The 18,022-nt window shown below is 42.1% G+C and overlaps 1 protein-coding gene across 7 annotated transcripts in view; it reads right to left on the reverse strand.

The window, feature by feature from the left end:
• Positions 1–18,022, reverse strand: part of sipa1l1 (signal induced proliferation associated 1 like 1) — a 358,473-nt gene that overhangs the window by 267,291 nt on the left and 73,160 nt on the right. For all 7 annotated transcript variants that reach the window (XM_033026817.1, XM_033026813.1, XM_033026811.1 and 4 more), the window contains exon 3: positions 7,524–7,608. The gene's annotated coding sequence lies outside the window, so the exon portion shown is untranslated. The remainder of the gene's footprint in view (positions 1–7,523; positions 7,609–18,022) is intronic.

The following is an 18,022-nucleotide window of genomic DNA, read 5'->3' on the forward strand; positions in this document are numbered from 1 at the left end:
ACTGATCATGCCTTGTACAGTCTCAGCTGACATCCCCAAGCCATGCAACATGGCTGGTGCAACTGCAAATTACTTCCAGTGTGTAGACAACTGCTGGAAGGGAATGTGGGGAGAGTAGGTTTCCAAGGAAAATAAGGTGGGGAAATAAAATTGATTGGAGCGCAGGTATAAACTTTGAGTTGATTAGTCCTGATAACTAACCCTTTTCTGCAGTTTGCCAAAATGGGATGTGTGTGAAAGGATAATCAACCCCATTGAAAGTAGAGCAAGGTAGCTTCAGTGAAGTTGTAGAGTAAATGGGAAAAATAAATAAAACTAATAAACTGCACCAACAACATACCAAAGTTCTTCTGAAGCATTATGCATAAATCTCATGCTGTACTTTTGTAGCTATGTCCATGCAGGCAGCAATGCTTCACTAGTGGATCAAAGAATCCAGGTTTTATGGAGTTTTATTTACTTGAGAATCAATAAACGAATTTAAGTTGCATTTCAAATTTGCTTAGGTTAACTACACAAACAGGTGACATCATAAAACAAAACAATAAATAACCACCATATGCCACACATGTAATTTTTAAAAAATGACGTCAATGGTGCAAGTACAGCAGCAGTGTCAGGTCAAGTCAACCCAAGCTTATCGTCATATACACAAGAAAGATGAGATACAGGTACAATAAAAATCTTGCTTCCAGCAGCATTAGTGAACTGTGCTGCGAGTTCTAGAATCCTATAATCTTGACAAGTTTTTAGGTTTATAATACTTTACCATATAAGCAACGCCCCTGCATATTAATATCGCTATGCTTCTGAAAGCACTTATACTTTATGCTGTCACTAAAATTTTAACTAAAGCATCTAGCTGTGTTAGGAAAATGGTTTTGCATCCATTTCACTTACTGAACACAACTATTTGCAACTCCAATTTTGAGTTGTGCCTGGAGTGATCACATAAATGTCAGAACACTAGAATGAACAGTGAATATAGAACAGAACAGCACTGCACAAGAACAGGCTCTTCAGCCCACAACATCTGTGCTGAACATGATGCAAAGACCAACTCTTATCTGCCTGCACCTTATCCATGCCCCTCTATTCCCTACATAATCCAAAACTTTTAAATGGCACTATTGCATTTGCCTCAACCAATACTCCCAGTAGCTCATTCCAGGCACTCACCACACTCTGTAAAATACACTTACCTGCACATCTCCTTTAAACTTTCAACTGAAACTTATGCCCTTTAATATTTGATTTTTCCATCTTGGGAAAAAGGTTCTGTGACTGATCACAGATTTGTCAACACTAGTGGAAGTAATTTAAAATCAACGGTTGGCTGCACCATGCCAGCAGTATTAGAGCCAATTATTTACATTAAATATACTTAGTGGCAATCAGAAATTCTCTCAAGTGTAAACACAGAAGGCCTTGCCTTTTCCTCATTCTAATGCTCTTAAACCACCATTGATCAACAAACCTCCAACACTGCCCTACACTTTATTGCTCTCATTTACATTTGTGAATCCACCCTATTAAGACAGCTGACCAGGCCTTCAGCCCTTATGATCAAGTGCTCTGCTATTTCTTCCTTAAATCCCCGCTGCTTCTGCATGTCTCATTCTTTCTTTAATGAACCCTATAAAACGCACCTCTTTATTAAAAATTCATGCACTCCTTCCAATAAATATTTCTTCGCATTTATTTAATTATGCCGCTGTTAAGTTGCTTGTGATGTTTCTCTGTTTTTTGACACGAAGGGAAGGCTAGTTGTTCCTGAAATGAGGCAGGGTGTGGGGAGAGAATCAAAACCCATTGCTAGAATTGAAAATTCACACTAATACTCAAAGTTACAAACCAGCAACCAGAAACAAAATAGTTGCCAATTGATTGCCCTCTTAACAAAACACTACCAACTAGTGGCAATTATAAATTTAGTGATAAGTTCGGCTACCACTGTTGGGAGAGTGAACGTTACGATTTCCTTTAAGCTTTATTTAAAGGATATTTGTAATGCATACACAAGAAAATTTACAAGCATACTACAAGGTAACAAAGAAATCAACCATTTCCCATGAGGATCAGTGGTTTTACCCACAAGTAATTTAAAAAAAACTGCTAGTAACTTTTTGAAAGGCAACTAATTCACTATAAAATAGCCATGACCATCTCATTCAACACAGTCCCCACTGAATTTCACTTCATTTAAAACAGCCAATCGCAGTTTGCAAATATCCATTTTGTTCATGTATTTTTGTACATTTTCTTTTAAACAAAATGAACTTTGGAGCAGTTCCATCATATTGAAGGTAGCACATCCAAGAAAAACATCAGAACGGAATTGAATTTTAAAAAAGACCACACAGCAAATAATTAATTTGTCTCTAATTATTTAGTTCTTTCAGTTATGAGGATATTAGCTTGAAAAAATAAAATTCTGGAACATTTCCCAAGAGCTTGGACCCTGGTGAACTTTCCGTGTAGGTGTTGTGTCAGTGCTATCATGACCTTTGTTATTTAGCGGGAATTAGTTACACCACAGTCATACTGAATAGTACACATATTATTACAATATTAATAACACTCAATCATGATAATCAAAGCATATTAATTTACCCCCACCATTAGCTTAAAATGTAATGCCATTCCCATGGTAATGGCAGCAGGGTGTGCTATCTCCCTCTCAGTGCAGCTTTGTTAAAAAAGAAAACCCAGATTCTTTACATGGTTTGCAATTCATAATTTCAAAGGATATATATATTTTTTTTAAATAGCAATGCTCAGCAATGTTTTGAATAAAAATGTTGTACAGCCGGATATGGGGATTCCAGTATGTAGGTCTTCATGAATACTGGCTTGGAATATTTTTATTACTTGCATTCCTTTTATGTAGCACATAAGCTACATAGCACATGTAGCCGGAAGTGGCGGCGCTGCCCTGGCAGCAGCGGCTCGCCTGCAGTCCGTTTGTTTTTACTTTTTTGTGTTGTTTTTTTTCGTTTTGTCTAGTTAAGTTTTTGGTTTTTAGGTTGTGTTTATGTGGGGGGGGGGGGGGGGGGGGGTTGAAACAGGGCTTGCTGTCTCTCCCTTCGGGGGAATGCGACTTTTTTGTCGTATCCCCCTTCTCTGCCTCCGTCTGTGCTGAGGCCTAATGGCGGAGCTGGCGACCTCGAGACTCCGGAGGCAGAGCCAGTCAGGACCCGCCCTGGGCTCGCTCCCGTGAGGGCGGTCCGGCTCGGGGCTGGAACGGCGCTCCCGTGATGGGCTGTGACGCTCCCGTGAGGGCGGCCTGGCGCGGGGCTGAGACTCTCCCGTGAGGGGCTGTGGCGCTCCCGTCGGGGCGGCCCAACCTGAGGTAGGAACGGCGCTCCCATCGGAGCGGCCCAGCTCGAGGGTGGAATGGCGTTCCCGTCGGAGCGGCCCAGCTCGAGGGAGGTGCGGCGCTCCTGTCGGAGCGGCCCAGCTCGAGGGTGGAATGGCGCTCCCGTCGGAGCAGCCCAGCTCGAGGGAGGTACGGCGCTCCCGTCGGAGCAGCCCAGCTCGAGGGAGGAACGGCGCTCCCGTCGGAGCGGCCCAGCTCGAGGGAGGACTGTTTGTGTTTGAGCCGGCCCGTTTGCGGGGTTCGGTGAACCGCGGGACTGTTTGTACCATCGCCCGGTGGGGTATCGCCTCAGCGCAGAGGGAGAAGAGGAGGGAAGAGACTGCAGCCCTAAGATTTTTGCCTCCACCACAGTGAGGAGGTGCTTGGAGGACTCACTGTGGTGGATGTTAATTTGTGTTATTGTTGTTTATTATTGTATTATTGTATGTATGATTGCAGGCACGAAATTTCGTTCAGACCGTAAGGTCCGAATGACAATAAAGGTAATTCATTCATTCATTCATTCATTCTTTCAATTCATTCATTCATGTCTCCCACACTCTGTTTTGTACCAGTTAACAGTTTTGTTCACAAGTAGCAAGAGAAGAAAATGAACTAAAGCACGTATCCACCTCAACAGATAAAAGACTCCACTTGGCTCAATGTGACCATCAGCACCTATATTTTATCAAAGGCAAGTGTAGGTTTCAGAATAACATGTTCACGAAATAGTTAAAATGGAGAAAAAGTGGATTACAGCAGGGGGAATATAATCTCTTTGGTTTGAGATTGCTTAAAATGATACCCTGGCAAAGTAACATGAACAAAGCTACTACTTTCCTGTCACAGGGTGTGTATTGAGAAAGCAAATTTTCATGAACAGCCAAATGGCCTCCACATGACATCTTCCACATGACAGCGCTGCAGAATTCATGAGGCATGGATGAAGCCCACTGGGTCCAACATGGCCATGCAAACGTTTTTTAAAGAGCAACTCCATTAATCCAACTCTCTCATCTTAACCGTGCAAATTATTTTTCTTCAAGTGCCTGTCCATTTATCTTTTGCCAGCCTTGACTGACTATTTACACAAAACTTACAAGAGTTTATAGCCAAGACACATGGTCAGTGGGGGCGCTGCGAGACAGATGCCCTGCCAGCAGCGTGTTCGTTATTTCTACTTTTTTTGTTTGTTTTACTGTCTCTCAGTGTGTTGTGTGGGGGGGTGGTGAGGGGGGGGAAAGGGAGGAACCGCTTTCAGTCGCCTCCTCCACGGAGAGGCGACTTTTTCCATGTCGCCTCCCTCGCGGCCTAACACCATGGATTGGAGCGGCCTTTCCCGGAGTCTGGCCTGGAGTTTCAGCAGCGGGCGCAGCGTGGAATTTTCATTGCGTAATGGGCGAGCCTTTGCCTGGGGTAGCCAGAAGGGAGTGCTCTGATCGCTGGCCCGCAGATTGTTACATCCTGAAGCCGTGGTCTGCGGAGCTTCTAGCCGTGGTCGCAACGTCCTCGTCGGGGATCCCTGGAGAAGAGCTCCGACCACCGGCCCACGGCATATAACATCCTGAAGCCGCGGTCTGCGGAGCTTCTAGCCGCGGGCGCGGTGTGGACTTACCATCCGGAGCGGGATAATTCGCCGGGGACAGCCAGAGAAGAGCTCCGACCACCGGCCTACAACATCCTGAAGCCGCGGTCTCCGGTAAGAAAGCTCCGATTCGGGACCTCAAAGCCGTGGAGTGTGTTCGACCATCCCGCCGACAGGGCCTGTAAATCTGGCCGTCCATAGCGGTGACTGCGGAGGTTTATGGCCCCGACCATGGGTTATATGTTTATGTGACAAATAAAATTGACTATTGAACTCCACACAGATATCACCAAAGGTCAGGAATGAACCTCAAGCTGTGAGACAGCAGTCCAGCTGAGTACTGTTCTGCCCATAAAATTATGGAAATAATAGTTAAAAGAAAATAACGTAGAACTGGTACAATTAGTAAAATCTATATACTTTTAAAACTCTGTGTGTGTTGTGTGTCTTTATTTGTTTGTGGGTGTCAGATTTGGCCTTTGATTCCTTGGTCCGCCAAAACCACACGCAAAAACTCCGAGATTTTTTCCATTTCGCTAGACATTTCACTTTTACATTTGCAATTACAATCCTCATTAAATTTTGTCTTTTTAATCTACACATTTTTAATAAAATCCTTCCCCCCCCCCCCCCCCCCCACTCACTCATTTTGTCACCTCCTGCTGGACAGCTACCATGCTGCCGCCCGGCTCTCCAACAAAAACGCCGACATTTTTCTTATTTCGCTGCCGATTTTCCACCCGACCCCCCCACCTGGCCCGGCTCTCTCTCGCTGGCTCAAGCCAAAGATCGGCTCTTCCCCCGCGGCTTTTCGCCGTGCTCGGAAAAGCAGTGGGGGAACAGCTGATCTTTGGCTTGAGCCAGCGTGACAGAGCCGGCGCGTTAACGGCCTGTCGGCCCGCAGGCGCATTGAAGGCGTACGCAGCGACTCCACGGGCGTATGCAGCGTCTCGAAGGCGTACGCAGTGTCTCCACGGCGTACGCAGCGTCTCGACATCGTACGCAGCGTCTCGACGGCGTACGCAGCGTCTTGACGGCGTACGCCTGGCCCGCAGGCTCACTCGCCATCACGCCTTCCCGCCCACTCCACCCTCCCCCCTCCCACTCCCCTCCCCGTACTCGGGGTCTGAAGCACGTTCGGGGACCAGACCCAACGGGTCTGCATTTGGTCTAGTTACTCTTAAAACTAAAACCCTGGGAGTAGGTCTATATCACCAACTACTGAATTTTGTGACTTCCAGAAAAGTCAATCAATTCATTTTGAATTCACTATTCAAAACTTCCATTGTACTGAAGCTAATGAACTTTTGAAAATCTTTCTGGAAAATTAATGCTGACAAGCAACATTCTCCTATCAATAGAATGATTTTCCTTCACAAACAGTAATGGGAGAAACAGGACAAAAAAGAGAAATCGCTGCCTTTTGATTATTTGTGTTGACTTTTACTTCAAAAACTGTCACCAAACACATTGTTAATTTTCATTCTGTTGCAGATTTCCAAACAAGAGAGCATCACTTTCATTCTTCTAAGGACTGGACATTCTGGAGCTATCAAATGAATCATTGAACTCCAATGTTTAAATTAAGCCTTGGTTAAAATGTTACCATCTTCCTTCAAAAATGTGCATCTCAGCCTCAAGTTTGCCTCAAGTCTCAGCCTGTTTCTCCAAGGTAATAACTCGAATAAACCACTCGAAGCCTGGTCGATTTTCAACAATAATAGGATTTTCTTCAACCCATAAGGTTGAATGTTTTGTCAGCTTGTTATTCAGAAACTAGTACTTTCCAATGATTGATATGAGTTACTCCCTCTGCCTTTAGAACAGTTATTATCTAAAAGAGCTGAAGTAATGCCAGCCATCAAACTTCCCTTTTGGAGTTGCGTTGAATTAATATCAGCACCTCCAAAAACCCAATGCTTTCTTTGGAAAGATGAGATTGTTAATTTGCCCCTCGTTCATTTAGTTTGAAATATAGACAGCAAAAAGGTCAGTACTGCTCTAAAGTTAAACTTGATGATGCTGACTTAAAAGACAGGACCAATCTGCAAGGTCATTCTTTAGTATCTCAGCAGGAAGAACAATCCAAACAATCCCACCAACATTGCAAGCTTGTTATGAACTGGTCTTAGATTGCCAAATCCAGCTGGAGTTATTCCTGAATGTTTGCTTATTGCATCCTGACCACATGATATCTGGTCATGTGGATGTATGCTTTGCTACTTTATGAAGAAAAAGTAATAATATTTGAAAGATGGAAAGGCTGAGTTTGCAGGAAATTAAACCAAGCCTAGATTCGTAATCTCTATCCCAATCACAATCCACCAAAACTAATATCCAGGATGTCTGATTTCAAATGTTTCACCATTATATCAATGCAAAATATCCTATTTCAAAACTCCATTCATCAATTGCACCCTTCAGATGTCAGACTGATTGGAACTGCGAAGCAATATAATCCCCATCACAAAGGATATTTTAGAACACTGGATTCCAGCGAATTTCCATTTGTTCCCTCTTGAGCTATCAGGCATTGAACTGCCAATCATTCACTGAAATACAGAAACAAGGTGGCCTTACGTGTTACTGGGAAACGCCAGAGGACTTTGTTTATTGACCGGTTCATCACCAAGACTTAAGCCTTCATCTTGCAGGACAAATGGAGCTGTGGAAAGCAAATATACTTTTAAAACAAATTAACAGTGTAAAACATTTAATTCTAGTTGAGCAGTCAGTGATGTACTAAAGATGTCAAAGGCGCTGTAACCATAACTTCACAGTATGAACAGATGTAACATTTAAGAAAATTAGGTTGTTTAAAAAATAAACTTCAAGGTTTGTTTTCACTTTAGGTCAAACTCAACACAAATGGCTTTTGTATGAAAAGAGTTGCTAATAAATAGTTTGGGGCGGGGAAAATGGAATTTCTGTGAGCATGCCAAAGAGCAATGACCAAATGAAGTGAAGCATTCAGTTCCAGGGCAATCGTCTATCCATCAGATATATGTCATAAACCGTTGTCTCACATTATACATTTGGGCCATACAAAGTGAGTAAAATCATATGTTTTCTCCAGAACCATTGCAGATCAATCTCAGTGACTAAATGGAATGGCAAAAAAAAAGTATGCAGACTTATCTGTAAAGTAATAAGGATGTTTACTGGCTGTCATATGAATATAAAGTTAATTCCAACACATTAATAATGAATTAGCCTTTATATTAAGTTGGCTCCGCTCTTTTTGTAACTTTTCTTGGACAGAATATAAATAAATTTTTTCCAACCACCCTTTAGCTGTTTGTGATCCGACTCAAACGCCCAAAATGTTTTGTTCTTCCAAAGTTTCTTCATATATTCACGACGTTTCCTCTGACCAACTACTAAACATTAATAAATTCTCACGATGTGTAATAGTCGAGGAGAAGTGAACATAGAATTTGGAACATAGAAATAGACAGCACAGGAACAGGCCCTAACACCCAATATCTGTGCCAAACATAATACTAAGTTAAACTAATATCCTCTGCCTGCACATGATCCATATCCCTCCATTCCCTACATATCCATGTGCCCAGCTAAAAGCCTCTTAATGGCCACTACCATATCTGCCCCCACCACCGCCCCTGACAGTATTTTCCAAGCATTCACCACCTTCTGTAAAAAAATTGCCCACACATCTCTTTTAAACATCGATGGTAGATAAAAATGCTGGAGAAACATTGCCCTTTCACATTAAAACTTCGCCCTCTTGTCTTTGACATTTCCCCCAAGGAAAAAAGGCTCCATTTGTCCACCCTATCTATGCCTCTTATAATTTTGTAAACTTCTATCAGGTCTTCCCTCAACCTCTGGCATTCCAGAGAAAACAATCTAAGTTCTGCACAACTCCTTACAGCTAATCACCTGTATTCCAGGCAGTATTTTTGTATATCATCTCTCCAATGCTTCCACATCCTCCCTGTAATAGAACAACTGGATCTGCACACGAATGTGGCCTCACGCAAGTCTTATAAATCCTGACTCTTAAATTATCTCCAAAGATGCTGCCTGTCCCGCTGAGTTACTCCAGCATTGTGTCTTTCTTCGATTTAAACCAGCATCTGCAGTTCTTCCCGACACCCTTAGCAATGAAGACAGACACACCATGCAATGCGGTAAATCTCCTTTACCATTCTAATACATCATCTTTACCAGTCCACATGTTGTCCTATGGCGTTGTGTTGTATACCTTTTAATATTAATCATTTTATCACCTTCCACAGCATATATGATCAGCAATGATCATATTGAATGGCGGTGCAGGCTCGAAGGGCCGAATGGCCTACTCGTGCACCTATTTTCTATGTTTTCTATGTTTCTATATGAAACATTCACAGAGCATAATGATGCAAAGCAACAAATAACAAAATTTACATTAGAGCTCTACAACAAAAATGAATAGTATATTAACATTCACAATACAAAACCATGTGATATTTCTGGAAACTAGCCACAGCAAAACAGGCAGAGGTGCTTGCTATCTGTTGACTGATTAAATGCAAGTCTAAGAGACTGAAGAGCAGCTTCAGGTCCAGGCAAGGAATAAGGTGGGTTATATTCAAATTCCTTTCACAAAATGAATTTGTGAACAGGTTCAGTGCAACTCCTGCAGAACCTCCCACAATTCAGCTACGAACTGCAATTATGAAATAATGCTGGGTTTCAGTCGCACTCTCCATTAATTATGCCAGTGCATTATTAATCAGACTGGGGACTGCTTTTAATTGAGTACAAGTTGGTGGTTGCTCTTTACCAACACAATTTCAGGGCTGAGCACAAACAACCTTCACTTCAAATATACAAGCACCCACAGAACACTAATTTGTTCTAGCGTTCTTGATCCTCTATTCCACAAAATCAACGACAAATACGCCACTGAACTTTAAAAAAGACTTCCGCTTAGGCTGTTTGCTGCATCCTGGCATGACTCCCACAGCTTGGTGTGAGAAAGCTGCTTGATAAGGCTGATGTTATTAGGTGGCCCGGCATGAACAGCGTGTCCAATCACCACTCAGTTTATGGGACTCAAAGCTGCATCCTGGTCAGTGCTCAACAAGGAATATCGTTGTCACACAAAATATGTGACAAAGCCAAAAGGCAAAGCAGAGGTATGCAATGGGAACTACTGCAATATCCATTTCAAAATTACTGCAGTTTTGAAACTGAGAGGGATAAATAAGTAAATAAATCTTATTTCATTCTTTGAAACTTCAGCTGAGAAGCATTGTGAAAGTTATGGGGAGCATTTCTATGCATGCCCAAGATTTCTACAAAATCCAAGCAGTTATTACTCTCACGGCAAGTAACTATTTTCTGTTCATTTAATGTTCCATGGCATTCACCATAAGTATTTGTAATTCAACAGTGTTTAATTGTGTTATATACGGGAATGAGAACAATGACATTTTCACTTGTCACAGCTTTACGTGCGTATTAAGCACAACAAATAAATTAATTAATACTTATCCTGGGTAATACAGATTTCTTCAAGGTTTTATACAAAATTTACGTAACTACATTTTTTTTACGACACAGAAGGAATTCATTTTGGCCCATCCCAGTCTTTGTTAGCTGACAGGGTAATTACTCTTCCCAACTATTTACCCAGAGAAACTTTTTTCCCCCACATTCCCACCAGCTCCCCCAGATTTTAGTGCGACCAAAACAAAAGAAGAGCCTTCTGCTGAACTTCAACATCCCCATCATTTTACAAGCCTGCTTCATGCCACCTCAAGGCCAGTATCTCCAATGCCAGGTGGTACAGGTGCTGCCTCACAGTCCCAGAGAACTAGGCTCGATCCTGACCTCGCTATCTATCTCTCAACTAAGCCGAGAAACAAACCAGATACTACTAACTCCCCAAATTAATTCTTCTGTGAGCTAAGCACTGAATTAATCATCATGTACAATTGATAGTTAAATTTGTCTTATTTAACATTCTCAATAGGGACACCTGCTGCATCTTGAACGACAAATTCCTTTTATTCCTCAGATTAATAGGGATAAATCATAATAAAGGAAAGTTGACTTTGTCACATCACTCAAACAGCTCACAATGCAAAACCCTGCATTATTATAGTAGATCAACAATTATTTTGGCTCAGCGATAGCAATGCGGAAGAGATCCTTTGGTAACATAAAATGAGAGCAATGTGGCTTTGCCTCTGAAAAGCTAACATTCATCCACTCATACTTCACATTGCTTGCCTTATTATCTAAAACTTGAGGGAAAAAGAGGTCAGTGACTCCCAATCACATACACATTTCCCAGCTTGCTTTCGTGATGGTTACGCTAACAAGTCCTCGGCTAAACAAATTACACAATGCAACAACCTAACACACAACTTCCCTCTTATATTTGACCACCAAAGTACAACACCTTGTACGTACATGGATTAATCTGGAATTTTGTCGCACATTTTGTTGCACATTTCTGTAGCTGATCCATTTCCCACTGTATACTTTGACAGCCCACCTCACTGTCAACAACTGCAACAATCTTAGTATCGTCTGCAAGCCTACTAATCAACCTACCTACATTTATGTCCAAGTCATTTATACACATATATATATATATATATACACACACACACACACACACACACACATATATATATATATATACACACACACACACACACACACACACACACACACACACACATATATATATATATATATATATATATATATATATATATATATATATATATATATATATATATATATATATATATATATATATATATATATCACAAGCAACAGAGATCCCAGCACAGAATCCTGCAAAAGTATATTGGTCACAGAATAACATCCTTCCACCACAAACACCTGTCCATGAGGAAGCCTAGTCAGGGGAAAGAGAAACAAGAGATATAGACGGTACTAAGGACAAATGAATGGAAGTTATGCCTATCTCCCATTTCCCTTTCCCTTAACTGTCAGTCTGAAGAAGGGCCTCGACCCGAAATGTCACCTATGCCGCTGTACGATTGTTGCTTTCGTCCATCTGTCCACACGTTTGCGGTGCACATACACACACACACACACACACACACACACACACACACACACACACACACACACACACACACACACACACACACACACCATGTCCGGCAGATCGGTGCGGGCCGAGACCAGGAGCAGGGTGAAGAATGACATCAAACGGGTCATGGCAGCTATCGAAAAAGTTAATCCGAAATATCACCTATTCCTTCTCTCCAGAGATGCTGCCTGATCCACTGAGTTACTCCAGCCTTTTGTGTCTGTCTTTGGTTTAAACCAGCATCTGCAGTTCCTCCCTGTACAAGGTATGTACCGTTTTAACTGAACGCATAACTGAAGTCGGGTCAGGTCAAAAATAGGGTCAGGTTTACTGAAATGGCGGAAGTTATGCTCCTTTGCGTACTACACATCAGTCCATTGGATTTTGCAGGAGTGGTCAATCTTGCTCCGCTCTACGATCTATGGTTGAGTGAAAAATTGCGAGACACCAAGCCCATGGGAGCGTAGCTACTCGGGGGGGGGGGGGGGGGGGGGGGGAGGTGTGGGGGGGGGGAGGTGTGGGAACAAGCTGCCAGAGGAGGTAGTTGAGGCAGGGACTATACCTACATTTATGAAACAGTTAGACTGATACATGGATAGGACAGGTTTGGAGGGATATGGACCAAAAGCAGGTAGTGTAGCTGGGACATGTTGGCGGGTGTGAGACATGTTGGGCCGAAGGACCTGTTTTCACACTGTATCACTCTATACCTCCACCAAGCATGCATGCTTCAAAAGCAAGTGGTCGGGTTTTATTGCACTCAAGCATAGATACATAGAAAATAGGTGCAGGAATAGCCATTTTGGCCCTTCGAGCCAGCACTGCCATTCAATATGATCATGGCTGTTTATCTAAAATCAGTACCTCTTTACTGTTTTTTCCCCATATCCCTTGATTTCGTTAGCCCCAAGTGCAAAATGGAAATGCTCTCTTGAAAACATCCAGTGAATTGGCCTCCACTGCCTTCTGCGGCAGAGAATTCCAGATTCACAACTCTCTGGATGAAGAAAGTGTGTCCTCATCTCAGTCTTAAATGGCCTACCCCTTATTCTTAAACTGTGACCCCTGGTTCTGAACTACCCCAATATCGGGAACATTTTTCCTGCAGTTACAGTAAGTGAAAATCTAGCAGGCAAGCAAGAATGCTTTCTCCAACCACCCACATTTGAAGGCCACTATCTTCCACCACTTCTACCCAGTGCTTGGTACCTACTTCCAACAGCCACTGGTTGTTCTCCAGGATGCACCGAGCCGCAGCCTGGTCCATGCCGATCACCAGGGCGAATTAGGCAGACAGACTATCATGGCCGCGGTGCAATGCTTCCGGTGCAATGCTTCCGATGCCTCCGACGGCCAGGGACTCTTGCACTGAGGCTGCTCCATAGCCGGAGCTGTAGCAAGCGACTCGCCAGCCCGTCAAACACTCGCCAGCCCCAGCTCTCCGTCCACATCTGCCCCGGCCGCTGCTTCTGCTTCCATCCCTCTCTCCGTCCCGGATCTCAGCACAGCAGCGCCTCGTCCAAAGCCGGAGACATTGAACATGTCTAGCCAAAAGAGTGGAGGGACTGCAGCCTCCCCGGTTCCGCGGCCCATGTACCTCTCTCCTGCCGCTCGCTAGCCTCGCTCAAGTCAGCCGTTTCCCGCAAATCCTTAAATTCTGACTGGCGCTGGGAGCAGGACATGGCCTTACTTGCTGCCCTGGGTGACACTCATTCACTGCCCGGTCCGTGTCTTTCAATATAAATTTGCATGGGGGCATGCTTTGGAGGTGTGTGACAGTTCGGTCAAGTGAGAATAACAGAGAATAATGCTCCTGTCCCACTTAGGAAACCTGAACGGAAACCTCTGGAGACTTTGCGCCCCACCCAAGGTTTCCGTGCAGTTCCCGGAGGTTGCAGGTGGTTGCCGGAGATTGCCGGTAGTGGAAGCAGGTAGGCTGACAAAAACCTCCGGGAACCACACGGAAACCTTGGGTGGGGCGCAAAGACTCCAGAGGTTTCCGTTCAGGTTTCCTAAGTGGGACAGGGGCATTAGAGTGCTGCTGTCTTGTCAACAGACGCGCAAACAAGCAGTTGATATTAGTTTTCAAATTCTCGTTGATCACAGAATTTCTCACAACAGAGTGTGAGAAATTCTGTGATCAGCGTGAGAGCGTGAGAATTGGGCGAAATGCGTGATTATCACGCTCAATGCGTGAGAGTTGGCAGCTCTGCATTAACTGTTTCTTTTCCCTGCAGAGGCTGCCTGTCCTGCTGAGATCTTTCAGAACTTTCTTTTTATTTCAGATTTGTAGCATTTGCAGATCAAAGGACAAAGGATATTTGTAGATGAATAAAGACCACGTGCTGGAGTAACTCAGCCAGTTAAGCAGCACCTCTGGAGTACTTGGATAGGCAATGTTTCGATTCAGGGCCCTTCTTCATACTGATTGAGACGGTGGTGGTTGGGGGGAGCTGGAAGAGTGGACAGGGAGAACAACGCCTGGCAACTGATAAATGGATTCAGGTGAGGGGGGTGAGGAGGGTTTTTGACCGGACTGGCATATAGTTGACCAAGACCAGAGTTGAAAAGACAAAAGATGCGAGATAAGGATAGAAGTACAAATTGTGAAGCAAGGAAGGGTTGTTTGTAGGTTAGTTACTTAAGGGTGGAGAATTTAATTTTCTTATTGTTAGATTGTAAGCAGAATATGAGGTGCTGTTCCTCCAGTTTGTGTGTGGCCTCACTCTGGCAATGTCTCTAGCAAGTCCCAGGCCAGACAGATTAATATGTGAATGGGAAGGGGTGTTAAAATGGTTAGCAACCATTGGTGGACCAACGACAAATCAGTCACTGTCTGTGTTTGATTCCAACCTGAAATAATCACCTATCCACGTTCTCCAGAGATGCTGCCTGACCCGCTGAGTTACTCCAGCATTTGTATCTTTTTTGCAGTATGATTTGTAGTAACAATATCTGCTTTGATTTTGATTGCTTTAATGTGTGACCAATCCCCAAACCAGTTATACAATTGACAATGGAAAATGGATTTGCGAACCCCTACTAAAAGTTCAGCCACTTAAACTCAAATTATCTTGTTCTAAAAACCAGGAAGAGAATAGAGGAAGATAAATTATTAGTTGCCCTTCTGTATGTTCTGTCATATGGCCAATAATTCCAGGAGATTGTCTGGTACTTTCCTGGCAGTTTAACCAATTCTTCAAAAACATTGAAGGCTGCATACTTCATGAAAGTCCATTTTATATCAATAAATAACTCATCAAATTTATATATGTCTTACTTAATAAAAAAACTAATCTTCAATGCACTCTGCAAAACTGGCTGTACTCCTGGCTGAAAACATAACCAGAATATAAACAAACATCCATGGACACAATACAACTTAAAGAGAGAATGCTGGTACACAAACATACTGTGGGGCCTGATGAGCAAGACCCACGTTCCAAATCTTTACTGGGATAAAAGGGATGAATTTACACTATGGGCAAGGCACCAGAGATGGAAGCATGGTGTAGAAGAGATAACAAATCAATCATATCATCCCAACCATCTATGAATGGCAGTCAACAACTGAAGAACATAGCACCATTTTGTCTTCATTTTATTAATGGCAGTACAGGTCTAAGAAAATGTCTACAAGAGAATGAAGTTCTTCAAAAATGTTTTGCCCGATTCTCACAATGGTCTAGCAATTAAATCAGACAGATTAGCTCATATTATCTAATCAAAGCTTGACTTTCACAAATAATACATTCACATTCAAATGTTTTCCTTCAGGTTACTCATTTTAAATGGAGCACTGGGGGATTTAAACAAGCATACATTTCTTGATCCAAAACCACTTAATCCCTCAATTCTACTGCATTTTTTCCTATCGGTCTCCCAGAGTTCATTTACAAGTGCTTTCAGATCTCGCTGTGTGGCACACGTCATCATGCACTATCGGTCACTATTCACATTTTTCACTTTATGTTATTGGCAAGTGAATGCTTCAACTTCAAATGAATTCTGACGCAACCAAAGGACATTCATTTATTTGATGCAGAGATTTTATTTTATTTCATAGCTGTTCATGGGCCATTTAAAGTTCAATTGTGGAACAGTGGAACTTTTTGTAATGGCTTCTGGCATATTGCTTTTCTGAATTTTTTAAGCAGAACTTTTTCAGGATAGGGGGGCAATCCAATTCACTTTGAAGGGCCACTCAGGTGAAAATAATTTTAACCATACATAATCAGATACTGATATTTTAATCAAATGCAAGAAGACACAATTACAAGAACAGCATATTACAATACAAAACGGATATCCTGGAAGGATTTTCTGTGTTATATCCTCAATGCCTCAACCAATCAAGGCAAGTATGCAGCACCTTATTTACTTGTGTTGCCATCTTCAGGAAGCCATGGTCTTGCACAACAGGGTTCCTCTGTACATCAATGCTCAGGTAGGCGCCTGCCATATACTGTATACTATCCACTTACATTTAACGTCCCTAAGTGCACCACCTCACACCTGCCCACATTAAACTCCATCTGCCATTTGGAATTGGTATGTTATGGTCACATAGTGTATATATGTGCGCACATGTATAATACACACATGTGTGTTGGTCCTGGAGGATTCAGAGAAAGACAAGTCGTGTTATCCAAAAGATTCCATTATTTTCAACAATCTGGTTTTAAACTGAATCTTCCCCCCCCACCTTTTCCACTAAAACACTATAACATGGCAGCTACAGGCTGCAGACTATTTGCTATAGATCAACCACATAAAAGTAGAACACAAGATAAATATAGACGGCTCTATCAATTGTATATAAAGTTATCAACAATCCAGCATTAAAAGTAGAATCTATATCTCAAGCATATCCAGGATTATTTGGCAATTTATTGAAGTGTCCAGACAGCTATCAGAATATTGCACTGACACCAGAGTTGTTTCACACATGGTTTCATGCGAACTATGCTTCACAAAATTTCTCTCTATTTTAATAATACATCATGGAGACAGACAGAAGGCTGAAATAGAGCAGAAAATTTCCAGACATCTATCTTTTCTCGAGCACACAGCTTAACCGGTCCTAACACACAGATTACACCCAAGGGTCCCTCCTTTAAAACTGATACAGTATTTGTGCAACAGCAAAAAAATGAAAAGACAGTCTTTTGCATCGTTCCAACCAACCTGAAAAGAAAGTGCTGACTTGCCTAAAGATTTGAAATAGTAAAGAATCATGCAAGTGGGAATTGAGATACAATAGCAGTCAAGGACAAGACAATCAAAATCTCTCCTCTCCGATTCACAAACGTATTGCACCCCAGACATGTATCAATGATTCTATCACCTTGCCTGATGGAACATTTCAGGAGCAATCCATTTTTAAGTAAGCTTTTCCAGTCATTTGATATATTTTATTATTTAACCAATTAAGATGCATTGTCCAGGCAAATCAACTTGAAACAAGATTTAGAAATCCGCTTTCTTTCTTAACACAATATGTTAATGCTATTTATGTTGTTCGGCAGCCTTCTTGTTTTCCTGAATGAAAGTCAGATTTATCCCTTGTATATAATATTTATTTATATTTGTGATTGTTTCAAGACCCCTTACAAAATGTACTTTATGCAAATAAATGAACAATGGATTGATTTCTACTTAAGGAAATAAAGTATTTGTAAATTCTGTCCAACATTAATTTTTATCGCCAAGCCCCTTAATTTATCTACCCATGTTTAATTCAATTTAACGTATTTTAGAATTATTATTTAATCCAATATTTACACCAGCTTCAACAAAATAAATGATCAGTAAATGCTTCCACAAATTGTTAACTGCAGATACTTTGCCTCAAACGCATTCTTTCTTTTTGACAAAAGGACACAAACTGCTGCAATAATTCTACAGACCAAGCAGCATCTCCAGAGAACATGGATATATACAAATTTGGGTTGAGACATTTCTTCAGACTGATAACAGTAAAAAAACAATT

The sequence above is a fragment of the Amblyraja radiata genome, chromosome 9, assembly GCF_010909765.2.
Source record: "Amblyraja radiata isolate CabotCenter1 chromosome 9, sAmbRad1.1.pri, whole genome shotgun sequence".
Lineage (NCBI taxonomy): Eukaryota > Metazoa > Chordata > Chondrichthyes > Rajiformes > Rajidae > Amblyraja > Amblyraja radiata.